Raw genomic sequence first — 12,859 nt, forward strand, 5'->3', positions numbered from 1 at the left:
ATGGCCTCTGAGTGGCTTTGCAGAGTGAAGAGGCAGCCTGAGTCCTCCAGACCGATCACCCTCAGTGTGTGGCCCTGGCTCCCAGTCACACAGTGCCTGGCCTCTGCCTCCAGGCTGTGATGGGCTTCTGGTGTGCACAGGGCACTGTGGGTCAGTGCTGCTGTGTCCCTGCTGCTGTACGTGGGGAATTTGGGGGACTGCCCTGCCTTGGGGCCCCTCGGAACTGCAGGAAGCTGAGGGCAGGTGTGAGTCTCCAAGGAGAAGTCAAGGAAACTATTGAGCCAGGCAGCCAGTCCTTTTGTCTCCGTGTTGCCAGAGGAGACCTCCTTGCTGCTGCAGTGCAGAGTGCCCTCGATGGCCTCCTACACCTCCAGCCGACCATTGCTGCACCCACCATGATGGGATTGCCCTGAGCTCCAGGCTCCACATAGAGCCGTCTGTGCTGGGGGACCAGATGAGGAAAGGGAAGCTCTGAGAGGAGTGCCTCCCTCATCCTCAGGGCCCTGGGGCAGGGTGGGTGCAGGGCTGGTGTGTGGACAGGAGCCATTCCGAATCTCTTCCTAGTACACTGGCTGCACCAGGCGGCTGACATCATTGCCTGGGGAGTCCTGAGCAGGGCGGCAGCCCACCCAGTGCTAGGACTCAGGCTGAGTTAGCTCTGGGAGCTGCAGCTATGCTGAGAAGTTGGTGTTGATCAAACAGGTGAGGTCTGACAGATCCCCAAAGAAGGGAGGCAGCGGAGGGCCCTGTGATGGTGCTGTAATGGAGGACTGTCCCCGGGCCACTCTGGCCACCCTTCCTGCTGTCTGACAGCCGTTCCCAGCTCTCTTGAGCCTCCAACACATTGCCAACACCACTGTCATGGTGCTGCCTGCCTGGGCGCCAGATGCTGGTGAGGTCATTTCCGATGTGTGCATCCCATACACACATGTGGCCTGCCAAGCAACAGCTCACCAGGAGCATCCCATTGCTGGCCAGAGACTCGATGTCCATGAGGTGCCCATGCAGCACCAGGGGCACGATCTCCATCTCAGGTGGCCTGTAGCTGTAGTCACTGCAGGCCAGCACCCCATACCATGGGTTTGCCAGGGTCGTGCACCAGGCTACTTATAGTTACTCGGGCAGAGCATGCGGTACAGGCAGAGCAGCAGCAGCACAGTGATGCCTGAGGCCTTGCTGAGCCCCACCACCTTGTACGGGGTGATGTCTCTGTGTGCATGCACCATGTCTGGCCCCTGAGGCTGGCCTCCCAGAGCCCATTCTGCCCAGACCATAGTGGAAGCCAGGGGTTGTGGGTATCCTGAGGGTGCCACCCCTCCAGAGGCCTCCGTTAGGTTTGGGGCGGGGGATGACAGGCAGCAGATTGACGTACCTCTGGGCCAGTGTGATGATGTAGTAGCTGAAGAGTGTTGGCTAGTGGCCGAAGGACAGTTTCCTCCAATGTTCCTCATCCTCAGGCCCCCAGGTTACTCTGGGGCTGGGCTGTCTTGGACACCCTCAGATGGACCATTGGGCCTGGGCAGCTCCCCTGGCCATGTCTGGTTCTTGGGTGACTTAGAGGTGTCAAGTGGGAAGATGGAGAAGGTGGGATCTGGGTAGCTGGAGGGCACCACATCACTAGGTACAGGCAGGGGAGCCAGGGTGCTCTCACCCAGAGAACCCTGTTCTGTCACCTGGGCAGCTAGGTCTTTGTACACCAGGATACCAGTCACAATAGTGCCGGCTGTGGTAGGTGCTGTGTTAGGCGGGTTCAGGCCAGTAAGCAGACTGCATGCAGCCTCTTGGGGAACTGCAGGTTTTGGAAGGAGAATGGTTGTAGCATGATGGTGTAGGGTGTGGACAACTGCCGCTCAAGGCGTGTTGGCCATGCCACTGGCTTAGCAGGGGGCAATCAAGCCTCAGGGGGCAGCCACTTGTTCATATCTGCCAGCTTTGTCCAGCAAATGTCAATGAACAGTGCTGAAAAACAGCATTTGAAGGAAGAAGTCAGACACCGGCCCACAATGGCAAAGCAATAAAAACTCCTGAGTGGCAGGCATGAGGGTGAAGTAGCCAACGAGGATGATGCCCAGCTCTGTGACCATGGTTTTCATGATGGACCAGCTCTCTCTGCTTAGGCCTTGGGCAATGCACAGCTTCCTTTTGAGATCCACTGGGGTGGAGACCACTGACTTGGTGAGCACCAACACATTCTCTAGCCCAGTGATCACCACAAGGTAGGGGAAAACCTCACCACTGTTGAGGGTGGGCATCAGGCCAGAGAGTGTGCAGAGCCCCACAGATGTGAGCAGTGATCCGAGTACTGTGACCATGGTGGGCAGAGCCAGCCCCCGTTTGGGCTTGGCTCTGTGTATCTTGCACGTGAAGGAGAGGTAGGCCTGATGTAGGTAGGCACAGGACGATGAGCTCAGCAATGCCAGTCTCCTCCTTGAAGTGCACGTGGACCAGGCTCTCTGCCCAGTTGGGACTGGGGTGCAGGAGCATCAGGGAGGCCCACAGACTGCCCAGAAGCTTGAATGGTAGTTCTGGAAGACCAGGATGATGGTGCACGAGACCACTCTCTTCCTGGTGTAGAGGCTATACTCACGGAACAGCCCATGGTTGTAGCAGGTCTGAGATGCCTCTCATGCAGCCTTTCAGTCAGGGTCATCCTCAGCCAAAGTCACCTTGCTTCCTTCCTGGGAAGTGACCATGGATCAGCCTGGCACACACTGGACAGCCCTGACAGTGGACACTGTCTGCATACACGAGCCTGAAGCAAGTTCTCGAAGTAGTATCCCACCGTATGTGGCAGATGGCAGGCAGGACATGGTGACCAAGCTCATCTTTTAAGAGACTTTTCAAATGGTGATTCTTCATGAAGCATTCCTGACCCACACCCTTCTAACAGATTTGATCCTCTTCCGTTTGTGACTTAAAACCATGAAAGGACTTTTACATGATATTACATGTTAAGTAGTCTGTTTTCTCTGCCCACTAGTGAGTTCACACCTAGTGTCACAAATACATGGTACATTGTAAGTAGGTACTCAAAAAATACTTCTTGTTGATTTCATGTAATTATAAAAATAAGGAATACATTTTAGGGAATTTACCTTTACTATAGTTTATAGACAAAAGAAGTGAAACACAGTGGCATGGATGTGTTTTTTTAAAAAGAAAAGAAAAAAGCACAACACCCACGTGGTTTTAGGCCACATGAAAGAATAGGGAAAGGAACCAGTAGTTACTGAGGAAGCTCTGGATCAGTCACTGTGTTGCCAGATTTTCATTGATATCCCCATGATAATCCTCTCGGGTCAGTGGTGGTATTTTGTTTTACAAATGAGAAGATGGAGACTCACAACTTTTAATAGCTTACCAAAGTCACATAGTTAGTAAATGGTGAATCTGGGGTTGAACTTGGGTCTGTATCATTCCAAAGCCCTGTTCAGCCCTTAATGTTACCAGGCTCCTGTTCTTCTTGACTACAAGAGTCAATAATGCAGATGCTCCAAGATGATGCCCAGAAGTGAAAAACTAGTGGAGGAAGATGGAAGTTTGGAAAACCATTTCCTTCCCATCTTTCTTTGACTGTGTTAATATTAGAGTGTGGCCACTAGATGGTGCCCTTGCCTTGATGGAGAAGTACAATAGTCGAGTCCTGGGGTCTGATTTTTTTTTTCCCCCTTCTGGGACTCAACCACAAGCAAAGCATTAATATTTCCAGGTAACATGAAAAGTGGAGAAGTGTTAGTATTAAAGAGGCAGTGTGGGGATAGAGACAAGAACAGGTAAAAAATGAAATTGAATTCAAATCCAGATTTGTCACTTACTAGCTTTGTGACTTCAGGGAACTCATTTATTCAGTTCTGAGTCCTATTTCCTTTACCTCTGGAATGGCCTTGTGTCATTTACTCATGTAATTATGAATATCACATTAACTGATACATTAGAAAGTATCCAAACAACGTTTGGGACTTCAGTTCTTAATGAATGATAGTTACTATTGTTACTAATTACTATTGGTGAGATGAATATCAGATTCTGAGGAATTCTGCAGGGCCTTAGGAATAACCAAAGTAATCACTAAATGTATTGTGACTTTTTTTTTTTGGTATTGTGACTTTTTGAAAACTGTTAATCCATATGTGACTTTTTTTTTTTTTTTTTTTACCAATCCAGTGAAACTGAGTACTTCATTTATTTATTGTGCTTATCATCAGAGTTGATTGATTCCCTGAGGAAGGAGTCTCATATTCTCTTAGTCCATCACAAGAGAGTACAGCACTGTCCTGTGATGGGTTAAAAGTTTTAGCACTAATTTCTTTCAGTGCCTTATTTGAGTGATTCTACATTATTTTTGCATACATTAACATCTCTGGCATTGGAATGCATTTTATAATCACTGATATCTTAGCATGGATACAATTAGATAGATTAATGTATCCGGAGAAGGCAATGGCACCCCACTCCAGTACTCTTGCCTGGAAAGTCCCATGGACGGAGGAGCCTGGTGGCTGCTGTCTGTGGGGTTGCTAAGAGTCGGACACGACTGAGCGACTTCACTTTCACTTTTCACTTTCATGCATTGGAGAAGGAAATGGCAACCCACTCCAGTGTTCTTGCCTGGAGAATCCCAGGAATGGGGGAACCTGATGGGCTGCGGTCTATGGGGTTGCGCAGAGTCGGACATGACTGAAGCGACTTAGCAGCAGCAGCAGCAGCAGATTAATGTATAACCTGTAAGAGTGTCCTTCTCCCCTGTCCTCTTAGATCTACATCCTGTCTGCATCATCCTGTCAGTTGTTTTCTCATTTCATTATGAAAAATTACTCTATTGATTTATGTCCTTTTTTGTTAATTCACTAGCTTTTTTGCAGGCATCATCTCTTCTCTGTGAATTTGACATTAAGAATCTCTCTCTGACTTTCTTAAAGTACAAGATGTCCATCTATTTAATCATCTTGTACAAGATGTACATCTATTTAATCTCTTGTGATTAATACATAGATGTCATTAATGCTATTTTCCGAATGTTTATCATATTTTATGGCTATAAATTTAAAAATAAGGTGATGAAAAAGGATGTTCCGGGAAAATAGCAAAAGAAAGCTAGGAAATAGTATTATTAATAGTATCAGAAATAATAGACTTTAAGGCTTGCCTGGATTGATTTCAGGAAGTAAATCTAAGTTTGATTCTAGGAATTATATAACCTTAATCTTCAGCTTTTAAATTAAAATTCCTGGGAATCTAATAATGAACTATTGGTGGTAAAATAAATAAATAATAGACTTTAAGAAAATGATTAGAATTGTATGGGAAAAGAGGGTACTCAAAACTCAGTGTCATATACATAACATTCTTTGACAATGGTAGAATAAATTAGAAACTCCTTAACAAAACAGTAGCCACGTGCCACCTCACATGGATACTTCTAAATAATTCATTGGTGAAGGTTGAAATTATAATGGAAATTATGAAATATTTAAACCTGAGTGACAATGAAGGGACCACATGTTAAAGCTGCATCTAAGGCAGTCTGATTTATAACCTTAAATGAATTTATTATAAAATAGAGATTGAAAGTTAATGAGATAAGCATTATAGTCAAAAAATTAAAAAAGAAAAAATTAATGATAAAGTAGAAAGAGGAACAATCAAGGAAATTTTTAGGCCAGAGTCACTTATTAATATAAATGTTAAAATCATGAACAAAAAGCAGCAAACCATACCCAATAATATATAAACAAAAAGGGTTATGACCAAACAGTTTATTTTGGGAATACTATTAATAGGATTCTAATTTTGTAATTAAGATAATTTAACATATTAACTAATTAAAAAGGGAAATTACATGACCATCTGAATAAATGGAAAAGAAGCAGTGAATAAAATGAAACGTGCATTCAAGATCAGTGCCAGCTAGGAATAGGAAGAGAACATTCTTAACCCAATAAGGAGTATATACTAAAATGTTCCAGTGTGCTTAACAGCGAAATAGTAGAAGCATCTACTTTAGAATCAGCAATGAGACAAAGGTGCTTGATTTTTCTGTTTTTGTTTTTTTGAACTGTAGTGCAGTTGATTCACAATATTATGTTAGTTTCAGGTGTACACTGTAGTGATTCAGTATTTTTGCAGATTGTATTCCATTATAGGTTATTTCAAGATAATGGCTGTAATATTCTGTGCTCTGTACTGTATCTTTGTTGCTTGTGTATTTTATACATAGTAGTTTGTGTCTGTTAATCCCATACCCCTAATTTGTCTTTCCTTCATTCTCCTCCTTGATAACCACAAGTTTTCTATATTGGTGAGTCTGTTTCTGTTTTACATATACATTTATTTGAAATATTTTTAGATTCCACATGTCATACAGTATTTGTCTTTCTCTGTCTGACTTATTTCTCTAAGCATAACCCTGAGTCCATCCACTTTGCTGCAAATGGTAGTATTTTGTTCTTTTTTATGGCTGAGTAATATTTCATTCTATATGTATATGCATATATATATATACATCTATATGTATATATATTGTGTGTGTGTTTATACACACACACACACATTGTCCACATCTTCTTAATCCAGCTGTCTGTTGACTGCACTTGAGTTGCTTCCATGTCTTGGCTGTTGTAGATAATGCTGCTGTGAATATTTATGTATCGTTTCAAATTAGTATTTCTGTGTGTTTTTTTTTTTTTTTTTCTGGATATATACCTTGGAGTGGAATTGCTGTATTGTATAGTAGTTCTGTTTTTAGTTTTTTGAGGAGCCTCCATAACCTTCTTACTGTTTTCCATAGTGGCTGCACCAATTTATATTTTCATCAGCAGTGTACAAAGGTTTCTTTTTCTCTGCATCCTCTCCAGCATTTGTTATTTGCAGACTTTTTTGATAGCCATTTTGACAAGTGTGAGGTGCTATCTCATTGTGGGTTAGATTTGCATTTCTCTAATGATTAGCAACACTGAGTATCTTTTCATGTGCGTGTTAGCCATCTGTCTTGTTTGGGAAAAAAATCTGTTCAAGTCTTCTTTGATTGGCTTGTTTTTTTGAGTTGTATATAGAGTTGTATAATCTGTTTGTATATTTTGGGTATTAACCCCTTGTTGGTTGCATGATTTGCAAATGCTTTATCCCATTCTGTAGGTTGTCTTTTAGTTTTGTTGGCGATTTCCTTTGCTGTGCAAAAGCTTTTAATTAGGTCCCATATGGGTTTTTGGCATTTATTTATTTTGCTTTGGGAAAGTGATTCAAGAAAATACTGCTATGATTTGTTTCAAAGAGTATTCAGCCTGTGTTCTCTTCTAGGAGTTTTATGGTTTTCAGTCTTATGTTGAGGTCTTTAAACCATTTTGATTTTATTTTATTTTTTATATGCTGTGAGGGAACGTTATAATCTCACTGCTTTACATGTGACTGTCTGCTGTCCAGTTTTCTCAGCATCACTTCTTGAAGAGACTGTCTTTTCTCCATTGTGTATTCTTGCGTTCTTTGTCATTGAGTAACTGACCACAGGTTTGTGTGTCTATTTCTGGCTGTCTCTTCTGTTCCATTGGTTAATGATTCTGTTCTTATGCCAATACCTTCTGTTTTGATTACTGTGGCTATATAGTATAGTCTGAAGTGTGGGAGGTTTATACCTCCAGCTTTTTTTCTTTTTTCTCAAGATTGCTGTTGCAGTTCTGGCTTGTTGTGGTTCCATGTGAATTTTAGGATTATTTCTTCTAGTTCTTAAAAATGTCATGGATATTTTGGTAGAGATTGCTACTTCTTTATATATGGTATTCTGGAGGTCCTTGGGAATGCAATAAGATACAAAAGATGTAAGCTTTGGGAAGATGAATCAAAATTAGTGTTTGCAGATGATGTTTCTGTAACTATACTAGAAGTCCTGGCAAACACAAGAATAAGAAACAAAAGAAATCAAAGAAAAAGGATGGAAGTGAAGAATAAACATTATTGATATTTGCAGATGATATGATTTTCTACTTTTAAAAAATCCACAAAAATTTACATAAATACTGTTTAAATGTCTCGCCTTTGGGAAAGGTTTTGGATTTGAAATCAATATACAGAAAATAGTGTTCTTCTATGCAACCCACAATTTTAAAAAAGGGATTCTAATAGTAACACAAATTCTAAGTTACATAAGAATATATTTTACAAATAAATATATTCCTTTGATGGAAAAAAAAGTAAACATCATTGAAAGACTAAAGGAAGATCTGAACAGCTATCTCATCTTCCTGCTTATTAGACTAAGTATTATCTGTATGTTTGCTTTCCTTAAATTAATCTATAAATACATGTAATTTCAGTCAAAAATCTTAATCAGGCTTAACAAAGAAGTTGACAAGATGATTCTAAAAGTCATTTAAAATGGTAAAGAGGCAAGAAGAATTTGAAGAATAAGGGGTTGGGGGACTTGCCTTTCCAGATGTTAAAACTTTTTAAATAAAACTATGGTAAATTAAAGTAAGTATGGTATTGGTATAAGGGGAAATAAATAGATCAGTGGCATGGAAGAGAAAGCTTAGGAATATTTACATCTATGTAAATTTAGTGTATAACAGCATTACAAACCAGACACTATCACTCAGTAAATGAAGTTGGATCAACTGGCTGCCCATATGGAGAAAATAAAATTGTTCCCTAACTCATGCTATACACAGAAATTAAAGGTATAAAATGAAATTTTATACTCATAAGAATGTATAGAAGAATGTCTCTATGATATCAGGATAAAGGAAGATGTCTTAAAAAGCAAACAATGATAGAAATGATTGTTAGATTTGACAACATTCAAATTTTAAAACCTTTCAACAGCAATAACAAAAGACTCTACAGTCAGAGAGAAGCACGCCTTGGACAGCAGAGAAAATATTTATAGTGCATACAGTTGACAGAGGTTTAACAGACAAAAAAGAAAACCCAAAGAACACATACAAATCAGTAGAAAAGTCAAAAGAATGCCCAAAAAGAAAATGTCAAAGGATACACTCAATTCACATAAAAGAAATAAGAATAGCAATAAAAGTGACTTGATTCTTATTCTCAGTGATTGTCAGATTCTGAATTAAAAGTTCAGTAAGATAGTATTTTGATCAGATTGCCAAGGTCTTATAAAGTCTGGTTTTATCTAGTGTTGGCCAGCAATTGGGGATATAGGAACTTTTTTCTCCAGTGCTGGTGAGGGTATTAATTGGGACAACTGCTTAGGGGAGCAGTTTTATGGTCTGAGGGCTTCCCTGGTGTCTCAGATGGTGTGGGAGAACCAGGTTGGATCCCTGGATCAGGAAGATCCCCTGGGGAAGGGAATGGCTACCCACTGTAGTGTTCCTGCCTGGAGAATTCCATGGACAGGATCCTAGAGAGCTACGTATAGTCCATGGGATCTCAAAGAGTTGGACACAATTGAGCAACTAACACTTTGTAATCTTTAGTAAGATTGAAGATGTGTCTGATTCTACATAAAAATGGAACTGTCTGCCATTTCAGAGTGTTTGCTTAATATTCTCTTGCAGAAATGTTAGCAGGAAACATATACAGTGATGATTATTGTTGCATTATTGGGATAGGAAAAATTAAAAGTAACCTAAATGTTCTACACAGGGAAATTAGACATTGTGGTATACTTATATAATAGGATACTATATAACAGATAACAGTTACATGCATATTCTCAACATGGATAGCGTTTGTGTGTATATGTATTCATATGTACATACACATATATTTCTGTTCTTGACATGAAAAGTATGTATTTATTTACTCAATATGAACAAACCTCAAAATAGTATTGAGTGAAGAAAGGAAAGCAAATTGTTCACCACCCTATTGCTTTCACCAGAAAACTCAATAAATGCTTATTGAATTACTGAATGATGTTGATGCATCATTTCTTTTTTATGCAGCAGTGGCCTTGATGAGCATGCTGGACCTCCAGCTTTCCTGCTTCCCTCTGTGTTGTTGACTTTTCTCTCTCCTCTCTGAACTATGTGCTCATGTGCTCTTACAGTGCAGAGATATGTCTTATTCCTATTTATATCCCCTGGCTGTTAATTGCTCCTGGCCCAGAATAGGGATTTAGTAAGTATGTTGAATTAATGAATATTGCTTATTATACCTATGCCCTATTAAGAATGAACTTTGGCTCAGGAGTTGGAAGACCTGAATTCTCCTGTCTTTTAGTTGTCAGACCTTAGGCAATATTTTTTTTAACATACTCTGAGTCTTGGTTTTCTAATTTCTAAAGAAGAGTAATACCTGTTCTGCCCAAATCTGAGAGATCATATTTATGTGTTATATTCATCTGAGATCATATTATGTGAGAATGTGAAAACGATACATGAATGTAAGACTTGAATATTTCAGCAGTGAGGGAAAATGTGCAGTTGTAGAGTCGCAGTGGGAGTAGCTGTGCTGTATATTCTTAGCACAGTCAACATTCCTTTTAGGAGCCATGTGAGCGATCTGTGTCCCAGAGGAGTCATCATTTCTTTTTTATTTTCTTTGGAGCCAGTTTACCATTCTACTTTTCTCTTTTCGACGAAGGGAGATTGGCCCTGAAATAGCCAGCGTTCTGTTTTTTCCCAAGACATGAGAGCAAAACTATCTTCCTGTCTTTGGTACCAGAACTATGATTATGTCTGAAATATGTTTGTGGATTTGTAGAAAAGAGAAGAGATGAAGTCAGGAAACTCAACTGATTTCATAACTCCATCTCCCATTACCTTCTGGAACCTGGATAGTGTGACCTGGAGCAGCAGGCACCATGGTGAGCCCAAATCCTGGCAGAACCTGAAAGGTTGATCATCTGAAACCTTCAGAAGAAAAATCATGGAAAGTCATTGAAAGATATATATGTTTATTATGTTGGCACAATGAGTCATAAAAGCAGGGATGAAGTAAAAACTTCGAAATTTTGATGAGTGAGCATAACAAAGAACTTTGCTTAATGATATTATTTCATATATGGATTAGAAAAGGGAATTTTGCTTTACCAGATATAAAGATAAATAGTATAAACCCAGATTAGGGGAGAGGAAGGATGTTTGGTGGAAGACAGCTTGGGGAAATTGGTAAACCTCAAACTGCCCAAGTATAGAATTTGATGAGAGATGAGAGGTAGGTGTGGAGCAAATCACTGAGGGAGGGTCTTTGGGCTAGGCCATGATAGACTGACCATATCCCCTAAAGCAGGACACTCCTCTAAGAATAAAAGGGGGTTCTATTCATCATTATACTAGGATAACAGGAATAAAAAAATAGCTCCAATGCTTTGGCCACCTGGTGTGAAGAGCCGACTCATTGGAAAAGACCCTGATGCTGGGAAAGATTGAGGGCGGGAAGAGAAGCAGGCAACAGAGAATGGGGTTGTTGGATGGGCATCACTGACTCGATGGACATGAGTTTGAGCAAACTCCAGGAGATAGTGAAGGATAGGTGGGGAAGCCTGGCGTGCTGTAGTCATGGGGACTCAAAGAGTCAGACATGACTTAGCAACTGAACAACAGCAAACAACAATAGGAATAATCTGAAACTGTCTCAGATAAACCGGATCATACAGCACCTTATTTCAATGTAAAGAAGAGCTACTGATACGATTACAAGGAGTGGGAGGTTAAAATAAATTTTAGGCAGGAGACTTGGACAAGTCTGAATAATAATCTTGGTTGGAACAGAAAGAGAGAGGTGGGCCATTTGCTAGATGAGGATGTATAATGGGGAAAGATTGTTGGTATTGTTTTTGTTGTTAAAGAGTGTAAAGTCTTCTCATATGTAAATGAAGTTGAGAAGGAGCCAGTAGAAAGGAAGAGGAGCTGAAGATTAGAGTCAGAGACCTGAGGAAAGGTAATAGGCACTTTTTCAATTACGACAAGTGAAAAGAAGCAAGACTGGGTATGGATGCAGATGAATCTTCAGGTAGGAGGGCATAATAGGTGTAGAGTTCCTACCTTATGACTTTTTAGGTTATTGAGGGTTCAAGGAAAGTAGAGAAGATTTTAAATAGCTACAGTGGACAATGGAAGAGAGACCAATCACAAGACAAGGATGCCCCCTACTCTCCTTGTGTTCAACATTGCCTACCACTCTAGGGTCAATCTGAAACCAGGCAGTCCTAGCCAATGAATAAAACAAGAAAAATAAATACAAAGTCTGAGGATTGGAGTAGAAGAAATAAAATTGTTATTATTCATGGCAGCTTTAATTGAACATATAGAGAATCCAAAAGAATCTGCAGATAAACTAAAGAATTGAAAAGTGAATTTAGCAAGGTTATGACTATGCCAAAGCCTTTGACTGTGTGGATCACAATAAACTGTGGAAAATTCTGAAAGAGATGGGACTACCAGACCACCTGATCTGCCTCTTGAGAAATTTGTATGCAGGTCAGGAAGCAATAGTTAGAACTGGACATGGAACAACAGACTGGTTCCAAATAGGAAAAGGAGTTCGTCAAGGCTGTATATTGTCACCCTGTTTATTTAACTTATGTGCAGAGTACATCATGAGAAATGCTGGACTGGAAGAAACACAAGCTGGAATCAAGATTGCCGGGAGAAATCTCAATGACCCCAGATATGCAGATGACACCACCCTTATGGTAGAAAGTGAAGAGGAATTCAAAAGCCTCTTGATGAAAGTGAAAGTGGAGAGTGAAAAAGTTGGCTTAAAGCTCAACATTCAGAAAACAAAGATCATGGCATCCGGTCCTATCAGTTCATGGGAAATAGATTGGGAAACAGTGGAAACGGTGTCAGACTTTATTTTTCTGGGCTCCAAAATCACTGTAGATGGTGACTGTAGCCATGAAATTAAAAGACACTTACTCCTTGGAAGGAAAGTTATGACCAACCTAGAGAGCATA

At 40.7% G+C, this 12,859-nt stretch overlaps 1 protein-coding gene and 1 pseudogene across 4 annotated transcripts in view; one reads left to right on the forward strand and one right to left on the reverse strand.

Annotated features, from left to right (window-relative positions):
* LOC104995826 overlaps positions 1–2,810 on the reverse strand; it is a 4,972-nt pseudogene extending 2,162 nt beyond the window's left edge.
* Positions 1–12,859, forward strand: part of OSBPL9 (oxysterol binding protein-like 9) — a 164,788-nt gene that overhangs the window by 32,963 nt on the left and 118,966 nt on the right. The window lies entirely within an intron of this gene.

This window comes from Bison bison, unplaced genomic scaffold (genome assembly GCF_000754665.1).
Source record: "Bison bison bison isolate TAMUID 2011002044 unplaced genomic scaffold, Bison_UMD1.0 scf7180017851016, whole genome shotgun sequence".
NCBI lineage: Eukaryota > Metazoa > Chordata > Mammalia > Artiodactyla > Bovidae > Bison > Bison bison.